The sequence below is a fragment of the Phoenix dactylifera genome, chromosome 1, assembly GCF_009389715.1.
Source record: "Phoenix dactylifera cultivar Barhee BC4 chromosome 1, palm_55x_up_171113_PBpolish2nd_filt_p, whole genome shotgun sequence".
NCBI classification, from domain to species: Eukaryota; Viridiplantae; Streptophyta; class Magnoliopsida; order Arecales; family Arecaceae; genus Phoenix; species Phoenix dactylifera.
In genome coordinates, this window is record NC_052392.1 from 12732292 (window position 1) to 12751928 (window position 19637).

The 19637-nt window shown below is 41.0% G+C and overlaps 1 long non-coding RNA gene across 1 annotated transcript; it reads left to right on the forward strand.

The window, feature by feature from the left end:
- Nucleotides 1-4546: 4546 nt before the first annotated feature.
- LOC120110872 lies at nt 4547-18371 on the forward strand. Its single transcript, XR_005511991.1, has 2 exons — nt 4547-5940; nt 17213-18371. It is a non-coding gene; the product is annotated as an uncharacterized LOC120110872 (long non-coding RNA).
- Nucleotides 18372-19637: the final 1266 nt, after the last annotated feature.

Genomic DNA, 19637 nt, shown 5'->3' on the forward strand with positions numbered 1-19637 from the left:
ACGACTCCATGATCCAACCCCACACTTGAGCTGTACGGGGGCATCCAAATAGTACATGACTGATAGTCTCCTTCACGCTAGGGCATCCCTCACATGCTAAAGTGACCCGCACGCCCGTCTTGCCAGCACACCTCTCGTTGGTAACAACCCCATGCCACTTTCTAAAGAAAAAGGGCGATACAGGGATGAATGCGTAGCCTCCAAATCCACCCTCCATCTATCCGTCAGGCTGACCCCTCGCTGACCAGGCCTGTAGGTCTTGGGCACCCACCCTCGTCCCTTTAGTCGCACTCCACACCCTCCTGTCCATGGTCTCCCCAGTAGGAATCGGCGAGGCCGAGACCCTCTCCACTAGCTGCTCCCCAAAAGCACTACGGACTCGATCCACATCCCATCTTCTCTCCCCAAGTGCAAGCAAGTCACATACTCTTCTTCCTGCTAGGCACTCTAGGTCAAACATGGTGGGCCATCAACTGAGAGGCAGCTCTAACACCCAACAATCCTCCAACACGACATTTGATTCAATGGCTCATCTGATCCAAGGGATTGCCATCGGAGCAGGGCATAGATCTCTCTCCAAATAAAAGAGTAGCACTGTCCAGTGCAAAAGACCGACCAGACCACCCGCTCTTCGTACTTTGTCCTCATTAGTATGCACCATAGGCTCTCGAGTTCCAGGAGGTACCTAGTTACATGTCTGGTCACCATAATCTCCCACCTGGCTATCAGGGAATGAACTCTCAAACCTTTACATGTCTGGTCACCATAATCTCCCACCTGGCTATCAGGGAATGAACTCTCAAACCTCCCCATCTGGTCAACTGACAGATCACATCTCAAGCAAGGAGGTGAGTACTATGCCCTCCTCCTCGCTTCCCCCAAATGAAGCTCCTAAACATCTACTCTAAAGACCTCAACAGTGCCACCGGTAAAATAGTGTTAGACAATAAATAAATTGGGATCGATTCTAACAAGGGTGATCCTCCCCATCATCGATAAAACGCTCGCCTGCCACCTCTTCAGCTTGTGCCTGATGCTCTGCTTGATGGTTGAGCAGTCCCCTCGTTGCAAGCATCGACCGATGATCGAAACTCCAAGATATCTCAAGATGCTCCCTGCTCACCCATGCTCAAGATCTCCATGATGGCCCTCCTAAGTTGTGGCTTCGTCTTCGGGCTGAAGCAAATTGCTGACTTAGCTAGATTCACCCTTTGCCTGGAAGTCTCACAATACGCCACCATGATCCCTCGTAGCACCTGTGTCGAATGCCCGTAGCTCAGGCCAACAATAAGCAATCATTAGCAAATACCAAGTGAGAGATTTGGACTAACCCCTCCACCGGTCTATAAGCCTTCAACGCCTGATCCTTAGTAGCTCGTCATAGCCATCTAGACAGAGCATCTTCATAAATGATAAATAAGAGAGGCGATAGTGGACATCCCTGCCGCAATCCTACTGCAGACTCAAAGAACGGTGAGGGTGTGTCGTTTAATAGGATGGCAAAAGAGGGAGTCCGGATGCACCCTAAGATTCACCTGATCCACTGCTGATGAAAATCAAAGCTCTCCAAGGATTGCGCCAGGAAGTTCCAATTCATCCTATCGTTGGCTCTCTTTATGTCAAGCTTAATGCCCATCAATCTCCTCCTTTCAGACACTCCCTGGAGGTCGAACATGAACTCCTAGGCTATCAGCAGATTGTTATCCCAACAAAAGCCCCCTGCTCGGGGCTGATAAGCCTAAGCAAGAGTCTCCCTACTTGTCTTACCATGATCTTCGCTACAACCTTATATAAGATAGTGCACGAGCTGATCGGATGTTAATGGCTCGGCTCTATGGCATTCTATCTTTTTGGAATTGAGGTGATGAAGATCTACTTCCACTCATGTGGCATGCTAGCCGAGATAAACTACTGAACTGCCTCAGTTACGTCTTTCTTGACAATGTGCCAGTATCTCTTGAAGAAGACTGGGGGAAAGCCATCCGGACTCGGTGTCATATCCTTAGTTAGTGACTAGATAGCCACCTAGATCTCTAGGCCTGATACCAGCCTAATCAGCTTTGCGTTCTCCTACTCCGTCACCCTCGCCACCGGTGTAGGCATCGTGGATAATCCCCTGCCACCCGACATGTCTGTCCACCTGAATTTGAAGAATGGCTCTAGCACACTCCTAACGCCCACTACCTCCCCAACGCTGCTAATTATGTTCCTCTATTGGCGTATGACCGTCAATTGGTGGAAGAACCTGGTGTTTCTTTCACCCTCCATCATCCACTGAATTCTCGACTTCTGTCTCCATAAAATTTTTGCTGCCAAAGAAGTGAGTTGTGCATAGCTAGATAGGCTCTCAGTTCTCCCTGCTCCTCATCCGTCAGCCCCCCTTCCTCTCCTCCCACTTCTAGACATTAGCAATTGAAGCCTCGATCTCCTCAACCCTTCTGAAGACGTTCCCCACCTCTAATCTGTTCTACTTTCTTAGTCGGCGTTTAGTCAGCTCCAATTTTTGTGTCACCCTGTACATCATATTTTTTTGCACCGACATCTACTAGGCCTCCCTTATCACCTCTAACGGCCCGGCGTAGGAAAGCCAAATCTTCTCAAAATGAAAGGGACTAGGAAAAGGGCACACGATTGAGCTACTCACCAAAACAGGGCAGTATCCGATGCTATACGACGTAGATGAGTCACTCAGTTCGAGCAATGCTGAATCCATCCCGCCATGGCAAACACTCGGTCAATCCACTACTATACTATCGCTCGGCGTAGCCTGTTGTTGCACCAGGTGAATCTCATCCCGGTGAACCCCATATCAACTAGTCCATTCGCTGCGATGAACTCTTGAAACTCCTCAACTTCTATCTTATTGGTGAATGCCTTGCCCCCTCTCTTCTTCTGAGGACCATCAATACAATTGAAGTCACCCTTCGTTCTCTATAGTCTGTGCTGGCATAAATTACAAAGAAAACCCACGGGTGCCCATTTCTATTACCATAATGGTCTATTGATTACATTTATGGAAAATATCAATGTTACAACTTTCTTGCCACTAAGTCACAATAATTCACCCGCGAGCCTCACCTCCCCGACCTCCCTCGCAACCGTCTCTTCTACGTCCTTGCTCTCTACTAGCCCCTAAAGGGCCATTTTCAGCTCTGCCACTACTTGCCTGTGGCCTGTCTGACTCGAACTCATCCCAACCCAAGCCTCTGCTTTTCTCTCCCCAGCACACTTCCCCTGCCGACCATGCCACCTTTCGACTAAACGCTCCCACCCGCAGGTGCTTACAGCCAGGGGTGGCCCAATGCATTTAGGGGCCTACGGCGAACTAACCAAAAGAGGCCTTTTTTTTAAATAATAAAAATAATTAATAAGTGCAAAATTTTAAGGAAGTATTTCAATTACTCCATAACATCTAATCATTGTCATAGAGCTAGCTAAAATGGTGTATTTGTTTTTGCGTTTCCTACCATTATAGTATATTTTTTTCCTCAATTTACACTCACGTCTTTCAGTCAGCCTACCTCCTTATATATTAGTTTAAGAACACAACAGCTGAACCTTTAACCTTAAAGGCTGACTTGCAACCGACTTAATTTAATTCAACAGCCCGAGAATTCTATATATGAGTGGCACTGAAGCGCCAAAAACCAAAGACTTCTCTTTGGAATAAAAGCAAACATATCATGTACAATACAAGTCCAGACAACTAAAAATTAGAATACTCAAACCCCAAAACTAAAAAATGTACACCATCTCAACACAGTGCATTTATTAAAAAGAAAAAGGAACAAAAAAAATTTTTTGAGAGAAAGCGAGCTCACCAAACGGTCCAAACCTGCTGTTGATGGCATAGATCTCATGAAGGGTGACGTAGTGCATGACCTCCTTCCTCTTCTGCAGCTCCACTTCAGCCCTTTGGGCACCTCACAAATTTCGTATGGGGTCCAACGGCATCATGCAACCTCCCTTTTGCTTTCAAGAAGCACAGTGTTTCTTTCTTTCTTTCTCCTTTTGCTCTGCTCTTTGGCTTCAGTGGGGAGAGTTTGGAATGGGTTTTGCTCACACGGAAGAAGCCTTTCTTGACTGCAAGTGGAGGGGGGAGGGGCCCGCGGTCAGTGGTACTCCTTGTAAGTTGTAACCCCGGTGGCCGGCCAGAGACGACCTCGCCCACTCGCCCTTGTTGGTCACGACGAAGGCGAAGACGGTGAAGCAGAACTGCAGAAGAGGATGACGATAAAGAGCAGAGGAAGAAGATGCAGAAGAGCTGAAGAGTATGTTTATATCCAGAGAATAACTGAGGTAGAGGCATAGTGCTAGAGCCTAGAGGAGCCAGGCTGCCAGAGGCGTAGCGTAGGTTTATAGCTTTTCGCCGTGGGTGATGGGATTGGGACGGGCGGACGGCGACTCTAGACACCCTCATCTTCCCACGTCTTGTCGACGTAGCTGCTGCTCTGGCTCAGTGACTGCAATTTACTGTAGATACAGACTCTAGGTGGGGGCCTTCCTTTGGGCCAGGGCCTTAGGCGACCTAGGACTCTAGGTGGGGGCCTTCCTTTGGGCCAGGGCCTTAGGCGACCGCCTAGGTCGCCTAAGGCTTGGGCCGGCCCTGCTTACAGCCCATCCATCCCCCTCCCCATGAGTAGTTTTCCCTGATCCTCACCTTCGCCCCCTTCTTCATGTCATCTCCTCACTACGCCGCCTCATAGCTGCCCTTCTCGTGCCGTGTGGGCGACCCACCAAGTGTGACTAGCTTGGCCCCGCTGCCTCCCCCGACCGCGACCCCACATGGCCGAGAAGAGGGAGGGCTCCTACTCCACCGTTGTCCGCCATCACCACCTCGGCTCACCTCCTTCATGTCGATGTTGGGGCAGACGAGCCCTAGATCGCCCTGCTCCACCTCCGGTAGCCAGTGCTCCACCTTGGCTCTCGATCGGCCCTCAATTCCCTCCCAGGTACCATCCTTCCCCTCCTTACCTCCCTCCAATTTTGCATCCGCCACCTTGGGAGAGGGCGCGGGGCTTTTGGCTCACAACTAGTTGTGTCTTCCCCCCGACGTCCGACCTCCCTCCTTCGAAGAGAGGCCCCGAATCACCGGCCCTTAGGGGCCTGTTCCAACCTCCAGCGGCCCGCTGTGCCCATAGGCTCCACTTGGGCCCTGATAGCCCAACCCACTGCGGACCTCCGCCCTCCACGCGGCCAGCGGGCTGGTAGTCCTGGCCCAACCCATCCTTCATTGGTCTGTCCTTGGCATGCACTTTGGGCGGGCTCCAAGCCCGTTTCAACAGGCCCAACCCAGTGCCAACCGCCACCATAGCCACGTCGCCCTAGGTCGCATCGGCTCGCTCCGACAGGCCCGAAACCTGCACCTAGCCCAGACCGCAGCCCCCATTCACCCCCGACTCAGAGCCGGTAGCCCCCATCCTCACCTCGTCTCCCGAGTTCGCCGGCCGAGCTACCCTTCACCGATGATCTCCTTCGTGCCACCTTAGAGGGTTTTTGCCATCCATCCAAGTCTGGCGGCGACTCGAGGGAACTCGGTCGAACCCTCGGGGAGCTCGGGCTGAAATGGTTGGACAACGGACCCGATGCCGACTCGGGGTGGTTGCGGTTGCCCTCCTCAGCCGCATCCCGATGTTAGTCGCCCTTGGTTGTCGGATCCAGTTAATGGCCAGCCACGGCCTGAAAACCAATCGACGGCTCAGACTGGACCCCTCCCCTCCCGACTCCGAAGGGGCCTCCACGATCATTAGTATAGGGATGGCCCTGATCTCCTCCTCCTCCGTTGACACCGACAACGCGGGGCGGGGGGAGCGACATTCCTCCCCCACGTGCCCAATTTAGGCACACTTGTAGCAAAACGTCGGCAGGTTTTCATAAATGAAGGTCTGCCGTGATTCATCTCCTCCCCCTGATGAAGATCTCTGGCTTAAAGGGTTTTAGGTGATGACCCAAAGATTGAGTTAAAGATTGATTTTGATGATCACAAAACCTTGAAGTATAATTACTAATGTTTATGTTGCAAGAAGAAAGATATTTATTTTGCTAGAAATATAACAAGTTGGAAGAATAGAAGAAGGCCTCAAAAGCTCTCAAAAAGTTGGAAGAAAGATATACTTAATTGGCCCAAGTTTCAAGTTCAAAGGATTCAAGTTGGAGGAGCAAACTCAAAGAAAGATTCAAAAGAATAGTCCTCGAGTCGACTCCTGGAAGTTCCGAGTCGACTCTGGCACTCTAGAGCTTCAAAGAACAGTGCTCGAGTCGACTCCGGAACTTTACGAGTCGACTCCGACTGAGAACAAACAAAAAACAGAGAGTTGATTTTCAGTGCTACAGTGCTCGAGTCGACTCCCAGGTCGACTCCCAGACTGCGAGTCAGCTCCCAGATCGACTCCAGGACTGCAAACAGACAAAACAGAAAGTTGATTTTCAGCCGAGTCGACTCCTACTTCAGCCGAGTCGACTCCAGCACGCTGAGAGGTGTAACGGCTAGTTTTTTCTTGGCTCCAACGGCTCTATTCTTGTCTCTAACGGCTAGATTTTTGTTCCCAAGTCATCCAAAGCTATAAAATCAAGAGGAGAGCTAGGGAAGAAGTTATGGAAGTGGGAGAAAACATTTAGGAAAGAGATTTCAAAGAGATTACAAGGAAAATCTCCCATAAGCACAAAAGGGCCATCCAAAGCGAAATAGAGAGAAGAAGAGCATCCTAGTGAATCCCAAAGCTTCCTCTCCATCCGTGTGCTGCCTCAATCATCCTCTACCTCGTGCCAAATCAGAAGAGGGTCAAGTAAAGAAGAAGCCGAGTTCCTTCATCTTCAAAATTCGTTTGAGAGCTTCTCTTTACTCCATTTGTTTATATTTGATATATTTGCTTAGTTAAGAAGCTTGTACTTGCTTTAAATTCTTAGTCTAATATCTTGTAACTTGATTCAATCAAGGGATTGAATCAAGAGGTTAAGGTTTGTTGGTGAGCCAAAGGAAAACCAACGGTGTTAAGGTTTGTTGGTGAGCCAAAGGGAAAACCAACGTTGTAAGGTTGTGGTTGGTGAGCCTTTGGGGAAAACCAACTAGGTTGATTGTGAACCCGGAAAACAATCGTTGTAAGGTTGTGGTTGGTGAGCCTTTGGGAAAACCAACTGGGTTGGATTGTGAGCCCGTGAAAACAATCGGTAGGTTCTAGTCGGTGAGCCTGTGAAAACCGACCGAGTTCGTTGTGATCTCGCAAAACAACAAGTTGGGTTGTGAGCTTGTAAAACAACCGGCTGTAATCTGAGAGATTATAGTGAAATTCCCAAGAGGTCTTGGGGAGTGGATGTAGGTGCTGGGATGCACCGAACCACTATATTTTTGTTGTGTTTGTGATGCTCTTTGTTGTCTGACTTCCTCACTCACTTACTTACTTAGATACTAAGCTTGCTTAACTCTTCTTCGTGCATCCTTTAGTTGCAAGCATATTCAATTTACTTAATCAAGTCTCATTCAATTGAATTGCATACTTGGGCAAACTTAGACTAATCTTTTATTAAATCCGCTGCTTAATAGTTGATTAGATTAGAATCATACTCTTGCTAAGTTTAAATTTCACTAAGCATCCATACAACTTAGCTTAATTAACTCTAAAAGATTAGAAGTAGTTTAAAAGTTTTTAAAAGACCCAATTCACCCCCCTCTTGGGTTGTCACCTTGGGCAACAAGTGGTATCAGAGCAAGTGCTCAAGATTAATTATTGAACTCACGATCAAGAGCCAAAGATCATGACAACTCAAATAGATAATTTTCTAGGAGAGGGACAGTTAATTGATAGCCCTCCACTGTTTAATGGCATAAACTACACATATTGGAAAGCACGCATGCGCATTTTTATTCAATCACAAAACTATTATTTATGAAAAATCATAATAAATGACCTTCACACACTCTCTCAAACTATTAATGAAAAGGACTTAGCACAATTGAATGCTAATGCTATGAACATATTATATTGTGCTATTCATGAAACGAAGTTTAATGAAATTTCTGCATGCTTATCTGCTAAGGAGATCTGGGATACTTTAGAAAATATTTATGATAAATCTCAGATTAGCTCACATGTGCTTCAATTGCGTACTAACAATGAGATTGCAGAATCCTCCACAGTAGCCGAGTCGACTCCTAGTTTGTCCGAGTCGACTCCTAGAGAAGAACAGTCTGAAAGGCAGAGACACAGTCTTGAAGACCCTGTGAACGAGTCGACTCCAAGTAGTTCCGAGTCGACTCCCAAGTTAGCCGAGTCGACTCCGACAAGGCCCGAGTCGACTCCGAGGCAGAACAGTTCAAAAGATAGAGAATCATCTTTTAGGCCTCTGAGAACGAGACGTCTCCCGAAGATCTCGAGTCGACTCTCAAGTCAGTCGAGTCGACTCCAAGTAAACCCGAGTCGACTCGAGGAAGAAAGAACAACAAAAAAATTCAAAAGCTTCCTAAAGATAAAGAAGAAGAGGAAGCAAGAAGAAAGAAAGAAAGAGATAAAAAGGAAGAAAGTTTTGACCAAGGAAGAGTCAAGCAAGAAATTAAAAGCCAGAAGCAACAATGAACTACAAAAGGTAACTAACTTATGTTTTATGGCACTAGAAGATAAAGTAGAATCTGAATTTAATGAATTTCATGAAGAATATTCTTATGATGAACTATTAAATGCTTTTCATGATTTGTATAGTGAATGTAGAAAATTAGCTATCAAAAATAAAAATCTTAAAAAGCTAAATCTCGAAATCTCAAAAGAAAAAAATTCTATTGCTGAAATATATGACAAACTAAATTCTGAAAATGAAAGCTTAAGGTTAAATTCAGAACAATTGATTCAGAAAAATTAGAATTTAATTAAAGAAAATCAAAACTTAAATGAAGAAATTAACCAATTAAAATCTTTTATTAACAAATTCACTGTAAGTTCAGAAAGATTAAAAATAATGTTTGAAAGTCAATATGTTGCTTATGATAAATCAAAATTTAGCTTGACTCCTTTACTTAATAATAAATCTCTAGAGAAAAAGGTTATCAATTCACCAAGCAAACTATTAAATAAGATAACTTATTTCAAGCATAAAAAGAATGGGCATAACAACTTTACCTATCGTTCTAACATAATTAAATCAAGTGGTAAAGTTATTACAATTAAACAAATCTGGGTTCCAAAAGGAACCATATGTCCTAACTCTCAAGGACCCAAGCAAGCTTGGGTACCCAAAATGAAAATATGAGGATGTAGACATAGATGTGCCAAGATACCCATGGAACAAATAGATTCATACAAATGGGTGTTCTAGACACACGTCAAAAAAAATGAAACTTAAAACATACTTATGAAAAGTAATTTTAAATAAAAATAATAATAATAATAATAATGAAATCAGTAATCCTTGCATCTCATCATTATTTTGGCTTTAGTATTTGATTAAAATATGAATTGCATGTATTAATCAATTTTGTGATATAGAAAATACTTTTGGAAATATAATCAAATCACTTCATTTTATAGTATACTTTACTCACTATTGGATAAGTTGCTAAATGATTAATCAATTTATTAAGAATAACTCTATGAATTCTCTATATGCTTGATTGAGAGTTTTTATCCATGGCATTATTGTTTATTGATCATAGATATGATAATGTGTACTTGGTGTGCTTTTGAATATATGCACTATGAATACCAAGATTAAAGAAACCATCTTTGGCATATAAAATCAACTCATGCTAGTATGTACTTAATTTCAAAAGACCTTGCTATTGGCTTACTTAGATTATCTTCTGAAAGGTCAAAGTTTGCTATGCATGCTAACTAAGGAAACAAACAAAAATCAATTTCTAAATCTAAAGATGTTGTTTCCATCACTAAGTTTTCAAAAGCTTACATTGGATTTGTTCTTGGCAAATAAAATTGAAATATTTTCTGTATTTGCTAAATCTTGTAAAAGTGTTTCAAATGATAAACGTTTCCAAACTATGAAGATAAAGAGTATCATGGCACAGTGTTGAAAACCAAAATCCTGATAAAGTTCATACAGAAATTAATTATTTCAGCACCAAGGACACCATAAGTAAAATAGGGTTAATAGAATTCTTGAAGAAATGAAAAAGACAATTGTGTATGATAGTCATCTAATTAAATATTTTTTTAAAAGCTATCATCACTGCTTGTCATACATATGATTTCTATTAGATCTATTTTTGATGAAAACTCCTTTTGATCTTCTGAAAAATAGAAGATGAACTATTGCATATCTTTCATATTTATCAGTAGTATATGTTATACTTGATATGGTTTCTTGAAAGTAATGCCAAATCTGATAGAGATATGTCCATCCTTGGATATCATTCATCAAGCAATGCATATAGAATATTCAATGAAAAGATTTTAGTTGCAGAAATATCAATTCATTTTATTCTTTATGAGACTAATGATTTATTATCAAGATACTAAAATCAAATTATATATGTATATGGTTAATCTTTTACATATAACAATCTGAAAATATGTTAATAATTAGAACCAAATTGAGTTTTTCAGAAATGCACTTAATGAAGAAAAATTGATGACTACTAAAAGACTAAATTAAGAAAAGATGAAATAGATCTTGATGAGATTTTTGTATGATTAGAAGTAAAGATCACCATTATCATTTGCTTGCTTTATGAGCTTTATATTCTATCAAATGAGTGTGTAGAATGGACTCCTATGTGCTTACTTTATTAAAGAAGATATATGTTAAATAACCACCATATTTGAAAACACTCATTACAAATATGATAAAGCAATATATGATTTGAAACAAGCATCAAAAGCATGATATAAAAGCTTAAGCAACCTTTTTGATAGAAAGTAATAGTGATAAATCTTTGCATCAAAAAGAAGAATTTGTGATATCTTACTTGCTCAAAGTATACATTGATGACATCATTCTTGGTTCTACTAATGGAGATTTATATGAAGATTTTACTAAGCTCATGCAAGGTGAGTTTGAAATATGTATGATGAATGAATTAACATTTTCTCTCGAACTCCAAATTAAGCCAAACAAGAAAGGGGATCTTCATTGACCAAAGTTAGTCCACAAGAAAACTCTTAATAGAAGATTGGCATGAAGAAGGTATGTCTGTGACCCCATCTTGTAGATGAGCAAAGTAGATCTATTGTTTTCAAGCTGTATTGAAGCATGATAGAATAACTATTTTATCATACAGCTAGTAGACCAGATTGTATGCTCATTATGTGCCCTTGTGCAAGACTTCAATCTAACTTTAATGAATCATATTTTATTGATAACAAATAAATCATAATCTGAATTTTGATAGAAACAACCGTTTAAGATAAGTTGATTAAAACTTAGCTAACATGTCTTATTGATAATTATCTTAAGCAAATAGAATCTAAGCTAAATTGATTCTGAAAATAAAAAATTGATTTGACCTTGATAAATCTTTCTATTGCCTCACATGCTTGTCCTTGAACCATCTTGGTTAATGAAACTATTTCTTTAGTTCAAGTGATATGTGCTTGCTTATATTTAGGCAATCTCTTGAGTAAAGTGACTCAACATGCAACTATTGTCATATCTTATATTGAGTCATCTAGTTAAAAAATATGTTGGATGAATGTTTTGTATCTTGAAGAAACTAATGACTTTCTTTCAAGAAAGAAAAGGAGTTTGTTAATAATGCAGGATCCTTGAGCAAGAAAATGAGAGATCTCAACTTGAAGGATATCTCCATGTAAGATACAATAAACATTCACATGCAAACAAGAGAGAGGACCATCTTCAGCCAAAAGTGCATACATAAGAAATCTAGTAGGTATTTGACTGAAGAATGCAGAATGAATTGGTAATTCTAGATACTTCTCTCATAAATTAATTGAGCAAAGTCAATAACTTAAATCTTATTATGGCATGATTAAGGTCTTTAATTATAAATTTTTGATATCATGTCTATATATATATATATTGATTGACTTATACTTTTAGAAATTGTTTCATGGTTTGCCCAAACTAAAATATATCTTTGCCTATGTCATAACCATGAAATACACAAGTTTATGCTTAAAATTTTGATTTAAAATAACTTGTGAGAAATTATGAATCCTTGAGTACAATGAAAATGTTGTTTGCATGATATACATCTATATAAGATTATTTCTTTATTCTACTCTTTCATGTAAATTACTTGAGAATAACAAAAAGAGAGAGATAAAGAAAAGAAAATGGATATTATTCAAGAGATGTAAAATCTAAGCAAAGGCAAATACTCCAATCTTAAGGAAAAGCAAAACAAGCATAATATATTCGGCACATTTGGAAGGAATAAAATTCGTAATTAATTACACTTAAACAGGGAGAGTTTGAAGTGAACTTTATAAATTTTCTATATTGCTCATCATAGGGATGGTGCCAATGGGGAGGCTAGTGGTAGTACCCGGCACTATTTGACCCAACTATTCGGTGTAGGGTATATTAAGGACGGCACAAGAGGAAGGCTAGTGGTAGTACCTCGTGCCCCTTCCAACTCCACCGGATAGGGAGCAAATAGAGTATAGAGCATAAGAAAGTAAAAAAAATGAAAGACAAAATAAATGAAAGTATATAAGAAGAATCAAGTCAATTTTTTTTTGAAAACACACTTTAAGAATGAAATCAATGCAAGATTATATTTAAATAGGAAGAGTTTATTTAAAAAGAATTGATTTTGATCCTTAACATGCTTGTTCTTAGTATTTTTATGCATGACTTAACACATAATATATTTTGCATGTGGCATGATGTTTTGAATTATGAGTTCTCAATATTTTGTAATGCCCCATGCTTGGATAAGTTGATTGAAATAGGTCTTAACTTGGAATATGTCTTAACTTTGCTCACAAGTCTTTGCTTCACCCTTGCCTCAAACTAACTTGTGTTCCAATGCTTGAATGTTTAAGATACTACATAAAGTTTTTTTAAGTAATATTAAAAAAAAATTTCAGTTTTATCATTCACGATTAACTTTGAAAGTTAAATAGATTTACAAAAAGAAGAAGAGAAGGATATTTCTATTTAGGCAAAATGAATTGATCTTGATCTATCTTTCTACTTGCCTAACTTTGATACATAATGTCCTAATACTTGTTAAAATATCCTTTATTTTGTATCGAAACTCAATATTAAATACAAAGATTCTGAAAGTGCTCGAATGTTATTGAAATATGTGTTTTCAATCTTAGTGATTTAAGATGAGCTACAATGTAGAAGATACATATCTAAAATTATAATTGTGAAAGCCTTCTTGGAAATTCTTATGAAAATTCAGAATCTAATTCTGTATAAAAGCTTAAACTTAACTTAAAAATGCTTATATCGTTACATCTTTGTAACCTTAGTTATATGCTTCAATGATCACGTCATTCAGGAGAATAACTGAATATAATGTCTAAATGAAAATTTTAATATAAGAAAAACAGAATTAATTTTGACGCCTTGGTTGATTGTCTCGATACGCATCTGAAACATATCTTTTCTTATCCTTAAAGTATACTAATATTGGTCTAAATGATGTGTCTTTCAATGATCTTAATTGCAAATAAATATTTTTAAATATATGATTTTATTTTGATATTAAAAAGATTTATTGTGCTTCATGTATACATTGCTGAAAAACTATAATTAAGAAATTGAGTTCTATAAATATATATACTTCAATGATCATCTATATATTTTTCTCTCCTACATTATTAAAGACTTCCATCAATATATATATATATATATATATATATTATTAAGAGAGTGAATGAGCTTAAGTCTAGAAACATTTCAGCTCACTCAAATGATTCTTAAAAGAAAGAAAATGTAAATGCTTTTAAAAGAATTTGAGCTTCAAATGAATCATTTTCTGATTAATATTTCAGTACATTTTCTCAAAGATTAAGAGGAAGCATAACTTGTTCTTGAAAGATTAAAAAGAGTGATTGCTATAAATTTTGAATAATTCTAGATCACTCTACATTCTTGATATCATAAAGTTTCAGTTTTATTCACGTTTATCATTAAAATCTGAAATTCAACAAAAGAAAAGAATGATTAAAGAAGAATGCATCTTTTGAGGGGGAACTTTAGATATTCAGTATCTTATCCTATAGTTACTTTAATGCATACCTTGAATTTTATGGATTGATTTTGATGAGCCTCCTTATATTGCAAGACTTGCTTTAATTATATAATAAGTTTATACCTTGAGATGAGTTCTATAAAGGTTGTCTTATCTCAAATCTTGAGTCTTATGAAAATAAGCTGAAACTTATAGAAAATATATTTTTGAGATTGACAATTTTATTGAACATTATCTTCAAATTCTAAACTCTTAAATGGAATGATCAATTGAGGAGGAGAAAGAAAATTTCAGAAGGAGAGATCTGATGGAACTTAATCGCATAAATCTATAACTAAAGGAAAGAAAATGAATACTAAATGAAAAGTGATCCTAATACTCTCCAATATGTGTCATCTGAAATTTAAATCTGAAAATCTTTATGATACACCTTGAAGCTTGTTATTTGGTTAATATATCTTATGCATAAATCATGAACCAAATTGCAATTCAAACAGATGATCTTAAGAGCCTCTAACTTAATGAAAAAGGGGGAGAATAATGTGTTGAATTTTCTTGAGTATCTCTCAGAAAATCTATTTTGGGAATTCAGTTATGAGTCCTAATTGGCTTGTTCTTTAGAACTTCAATTTTGTGCCAATTCATTATTATATGTATCAAAATGTACTTATTTTTAAAGGAATAAAAGAACTTTGAAATTATACTTAAAAAATTGCTATTATACTCCAAAAAAGAAAATTAGTTCAATTGCTCTCATGCTGCTAAAATACTTAATATATTGGGTAAAAGATCTTAAATGAACAAGCTTTCATACTTATTATTAAAAAAATGATTAGATTTTCATTCGTGCTTTCCTTGAATATCATTTGTGGTACTTCTTGAATTAACTTAAGAAAGATTCCACCTACACTTGAGTTGAAAACTATCTTTGGAATCACATTCGATGTGCTCTCATCCTCATTTGCCTATTCTAATTAATCTGATTCTGACATTATTGCCTTGAGTTATATGATTCATATTCTTGCAATAATTTGACATGCATTAATTGAAAATCAGAGTACTATAAGGAAAAAAAATATTTGAATATTCTTATCTTTGTGCTTAATGTTTCACTATCTTTTTGATGTTGTCAAAAAGGGGGAGAAATATCTAAGTATATGCTCATAATGCTTTATGTGTTGATTATGTTAAGTTGATTAAATCTAAAGCATTATCATGAAGTATATTTTAAAGATACATACATATTTTCTACTTCATGCAACTTAGTTATGCATTAGTTCTAGAACATAATCTATTTTATATTGCATATACTCCAAGTTTTGTCATCATCAAAAAGGGGGAGACTGATGACCCAAAGATTGAGTTAAAGATTGATTTTGATGATCACAAAACCTTGAAGTATAATTACTAATGTTTATGTTGCAAGAAGAAAGATATTTATTTTGCTAGAAATATAACAAGTTGGAAGAATAGAAGAAGGCCTCAAAAGCTCTCAAAAAGTTGGAAGAAAGATATACTTAATTGGCCCAAGTTTCAAGTTCAAAGGATTCAAGTTGGAGGAGCAAACTCAAAGAAAGATTCAAAAGAATAGTCCTCGAGTCGACTCCTGGAAGTTCCGAGTCGACTCTGGCACTCTAGAGCTTCAAAGAACAGTGCTCGAGTCGACTCCGGAACTTTACGAGTCGACTCCGACTGAGAACAAACAAAAAACAGAGAGTTGATTTTCAGTGCTACAATGCTCGAGTCGACTCCCAGGTCGACTCCGAGACTGCGAGTCAGCTCCCAGGTCGACTCCAGGACTGCAAACAGACAAAACAGAAAGTTGATTTTCAGCAGAGTCGACTCCTACTTCAGCCGAGTCGACTCCAGCACGCTGGGAGGCGTAACGGCTAGTTTTTTCTTGGCTCCAACGGCTCTATTCTTGTCTCTAACGGCTAGATTTTTGTTCCCAAGTCATCCAAAGCTATAAAATCAAGAGGAGAGCTAGGGAAGAAGTTATGGAAGTGGGAGAAAACATTTAGGAAAGAGATTTCAAAGAGATTACAAGGAAAATCTCCCATAAGCACAAAAGGGCCATCCAAAGCGAAATAGAGAGAAGAAGAGCATCCTAGTGAATCCCAAAGCTTCCTCTCCATCCGTGTGCTGCCTCAATCATCCTCTACCTCGTGCCAAATCAGAAGAGGGTCAAGTAAAGAAGAAGCCGAGTTCCTTCATCTTCAAAATTCGTTTGAGAGCTTCTCTTTACTCCATTTGTTTATATTTGATATATTTGCTTAGTTAAGAAGCTTGCACTTGCTTTAAATTCTTAGTCTAATATCTTGTAACTTGATTCAATCAAGGGATTGAATCAAGAGGTTAAGGTTTGTTGGTGAGCCAAAGAAAAACCAACGGTGTTAAGGTTTGTTGGTGAGCCAAAGGGAAAACCAACGTTGTAAGGTTGTGGTTGGTGAGCCTTTGGGGAAAACCAACTGGGTTGATTGTGAACCCGGAAAACAATCGTTGTAAGGTTGTGGTTGGTGAGCCTTTGGGAAAACCAACTGGGTTGGATTGTGAGCCCGTGAAAACAATCGGTAGGTTCTAGTCGGTGAGCCTGTGAAAACCGACCGAGTTCGTTGTGATCTCGCAAAACAACAAGTTGGGTTGTGAGCTTGTAAAACAACCGGCTGTAATCTGAGGGATTATAGTGAAATTCCCAAGAGGTCTTGGGATGTGGATGTAGGTGCTGGGATGCACCGAACCACTATATTTTTGTTGTGTTTGTGATGCTCTTTGTTGTCTGACTTCCTCACTCACTTACTTACTTAGATACTAAGCTTGCTTAACTCTTCTTCGTGCATCCTTTAGTTGCAAGCATATTCAATTTACTTAATCAAGTCTCATTCAATTGAATTGCATACTTGGGCAAACTTAGACTAATCTTTTATTGAATCCGCTGCTTAATAGTTGATTAGATTAGAATCATACTCTTGCTAAGTTTAAATTTCACTAAGCATCCATACAACTTAGCTTAATTAACTCTAAAAGATTAGAAGTAGTTTAAAAGTTTTTAAAAGACCCAATTCACCCCCCCTCTTGGGTTGTCACCTTGGGCAACATTAGGGCATCCACTTCCATCTTGACCCGAGAAAACCCTAGTTTCTGTAGCTGATCTGTGAACCCATCTAGGGCTAGTGGCCAGCCGGCCACCGTTGCAAAATTCTAGATCAACACCTTCTCCCAATACTCCAACGGGAGGGAGGGGAGCCAGATCCACACAACTACCCAGTTCATCGTCTTGACACCAGGGGCACAGTTCGACATCCATCGCTCCATGGCCAAGAGGTGGTCGGCCACCAGCCACGATCCATTGGCCAGCGCCTCATCCCTGTCCCCCTCGCACTTAAATCGGACGGTCAGGTGCTTCTCTACCATTGGGAACACCTCGACATCATAATCAAGTTTCCCCCTTAGCCTTAGTTCCCTAGCATCCCATTCCATTGGTACCCACCTTCCTAGACTATGGATGATGATTGTTGTGGTCGCGCATGCCTTACGAGCCTTCTCCACCCTCTTCGACGGCAGCTCAAGCACCTCCGTAAAGTGCTTCTAGAGGGTCTCAAGCTCCTCCTCCGATGGTTGGTCCATAGTGGCTACCGAGGCGGTGCTCGAGCCACCATCGACAACGTTAGAAGCTTCTCTACCTTCCTCGGAGTTGGCCATTCACCACCTACTCATTTCCCCTTGGCCTTGCCTAGTTTGACCGATTGGTATGTGCATCAATATTCGTGCGACCTCAGCAACATTTCATCGAGCACTTACTAGTTCACTATAATGAGTAAACAGAGCACGGTAAAGATGAGGGAGGAGATGGCGGAGGAGGAATGGAGGGGCAGCGAGTCCAAGGGGAAAGGAGTAGGTGGTGAACGGTCAAAATTAGTCTCAACTAATGCAATAAAAACATTATATTTATACAAAAGCATGTAGCAAGATAGATGGTGCAAGGTTTTAAACCTTAAGCAAAAAAAATGCCTCCACACATCATGCAAGATGATATATAACCACCTTCAATCTTAAGTGCATTAGTCAACCATGTCATCATTGACACAATTTTAATGTTGACACCTGTTAAAGAACAAAAATTCTCTGTGCACTAGAGAAAATCGTATGGAACAGATTTCCTTTTTTGCCACGTCCCCTACAATATGCATCTTAATGCAGAAACGTAGGTCATATTGGGAAGCATCTCTCTTACTTACGTCTCGTAACTTAAATAAAAAATAAAAAAAAGGAAATCGTGATACATGCATTAAAAGTTAAGATCTGTAATGTCCGGGCCCACTACCAACTGGGCCTAATATTTTAAGGCCCAGTTACGGGGGAGTGGGGCCCGATTTCACTGTAGGGGCAGTACTGAGAGGGGGCAACCGTGAAAAGGTTGCCACCTCCTGCTGAGAAGGAAAGTGACAGGGCCATAGCTGGCCGGCGGAGGGAGGGCCACCGCGCACCCCTGAGACAAGGGGGGACAGCCGGGAGCTCCCGGACTAGAGAACAGGGGAGGATGGACCTCACTGAGGGACCCTCAGCCATGCAAAACCGGGGAACGCCACCTCACGCCCCTTACTGGCAGCCGATTCCGGCGGGCCTGAGACAAGGGGGGGCAGCTGGAAGACCCGGAGCAAGGGGGAAGGAGAGGATGGGACCTCTCAAAAGAGGTCTCATCCCTCAAACAAAAACTATTTAAGCCTCTGCCGGTAACCCAAAATCACGGACCCCCTAGAACACTAAACTAGAGAGCCAACGCCCTGGAGCCGAAGGCGATGAAGCCCTGAAACTCTGAGAGAAAAGGAGGGACTACCAAGGGGGAGGTACTGCCCGACTGCAACCGACCAAAACCAGGTATGAACCCCTGTTAATAAAATTTTAAAGAGTGGAGAAACCCCTCTGTGGGGTGTTCCCCCCTCTGTTTCAACAGTGAAACCGAGGGGAGGAAATCGGCACCGAGGAGGGAGAAAGGCCGCAGGCCGCGGGCCGGGCCGGACCCACAGGCCGCGGGCCAGGCCGGCCTGAGAATGGCCGCGGCCCAGGCCCGGGCCCGACGGTCACCCAGGCCGAGCCCGGTTGCAGATGAGCAGGGCACCGCAGCTTCGGCTGCGGCTACCTTAGGGCTCGGGGGGCAGCCCCGGGCCGCCGGTCAAGCCAAGCCGGCAACCGGCGTGGCCACAAGGCCACCAGCCCCGGCCGGACCACTGCCTCCTCTCCGGCAAGAGGTGGTGGTGCCGGAGGGAAGGACCAAAGAAAAGAAAAGGAAGAAGGGAAGAAGAAAGAAAATAAAATAAAATATATATGAATGAACTCACCGGACCTTGAGGCTTCATCCCCTCCGGCCATGCTTCACCGTGGACGGAGTGGGTGGAGGCTCTCGGGTATAGCCCGGATCCCGACACATCTCCGAGCCCTTCCCCTCTCTGGCATCACTTCGGAGAGAGGAAGGACCGGCCTTCCTTTCCGCCGGTGCACCGGGGGGAAACCCCGCCTCGGTCGGTGG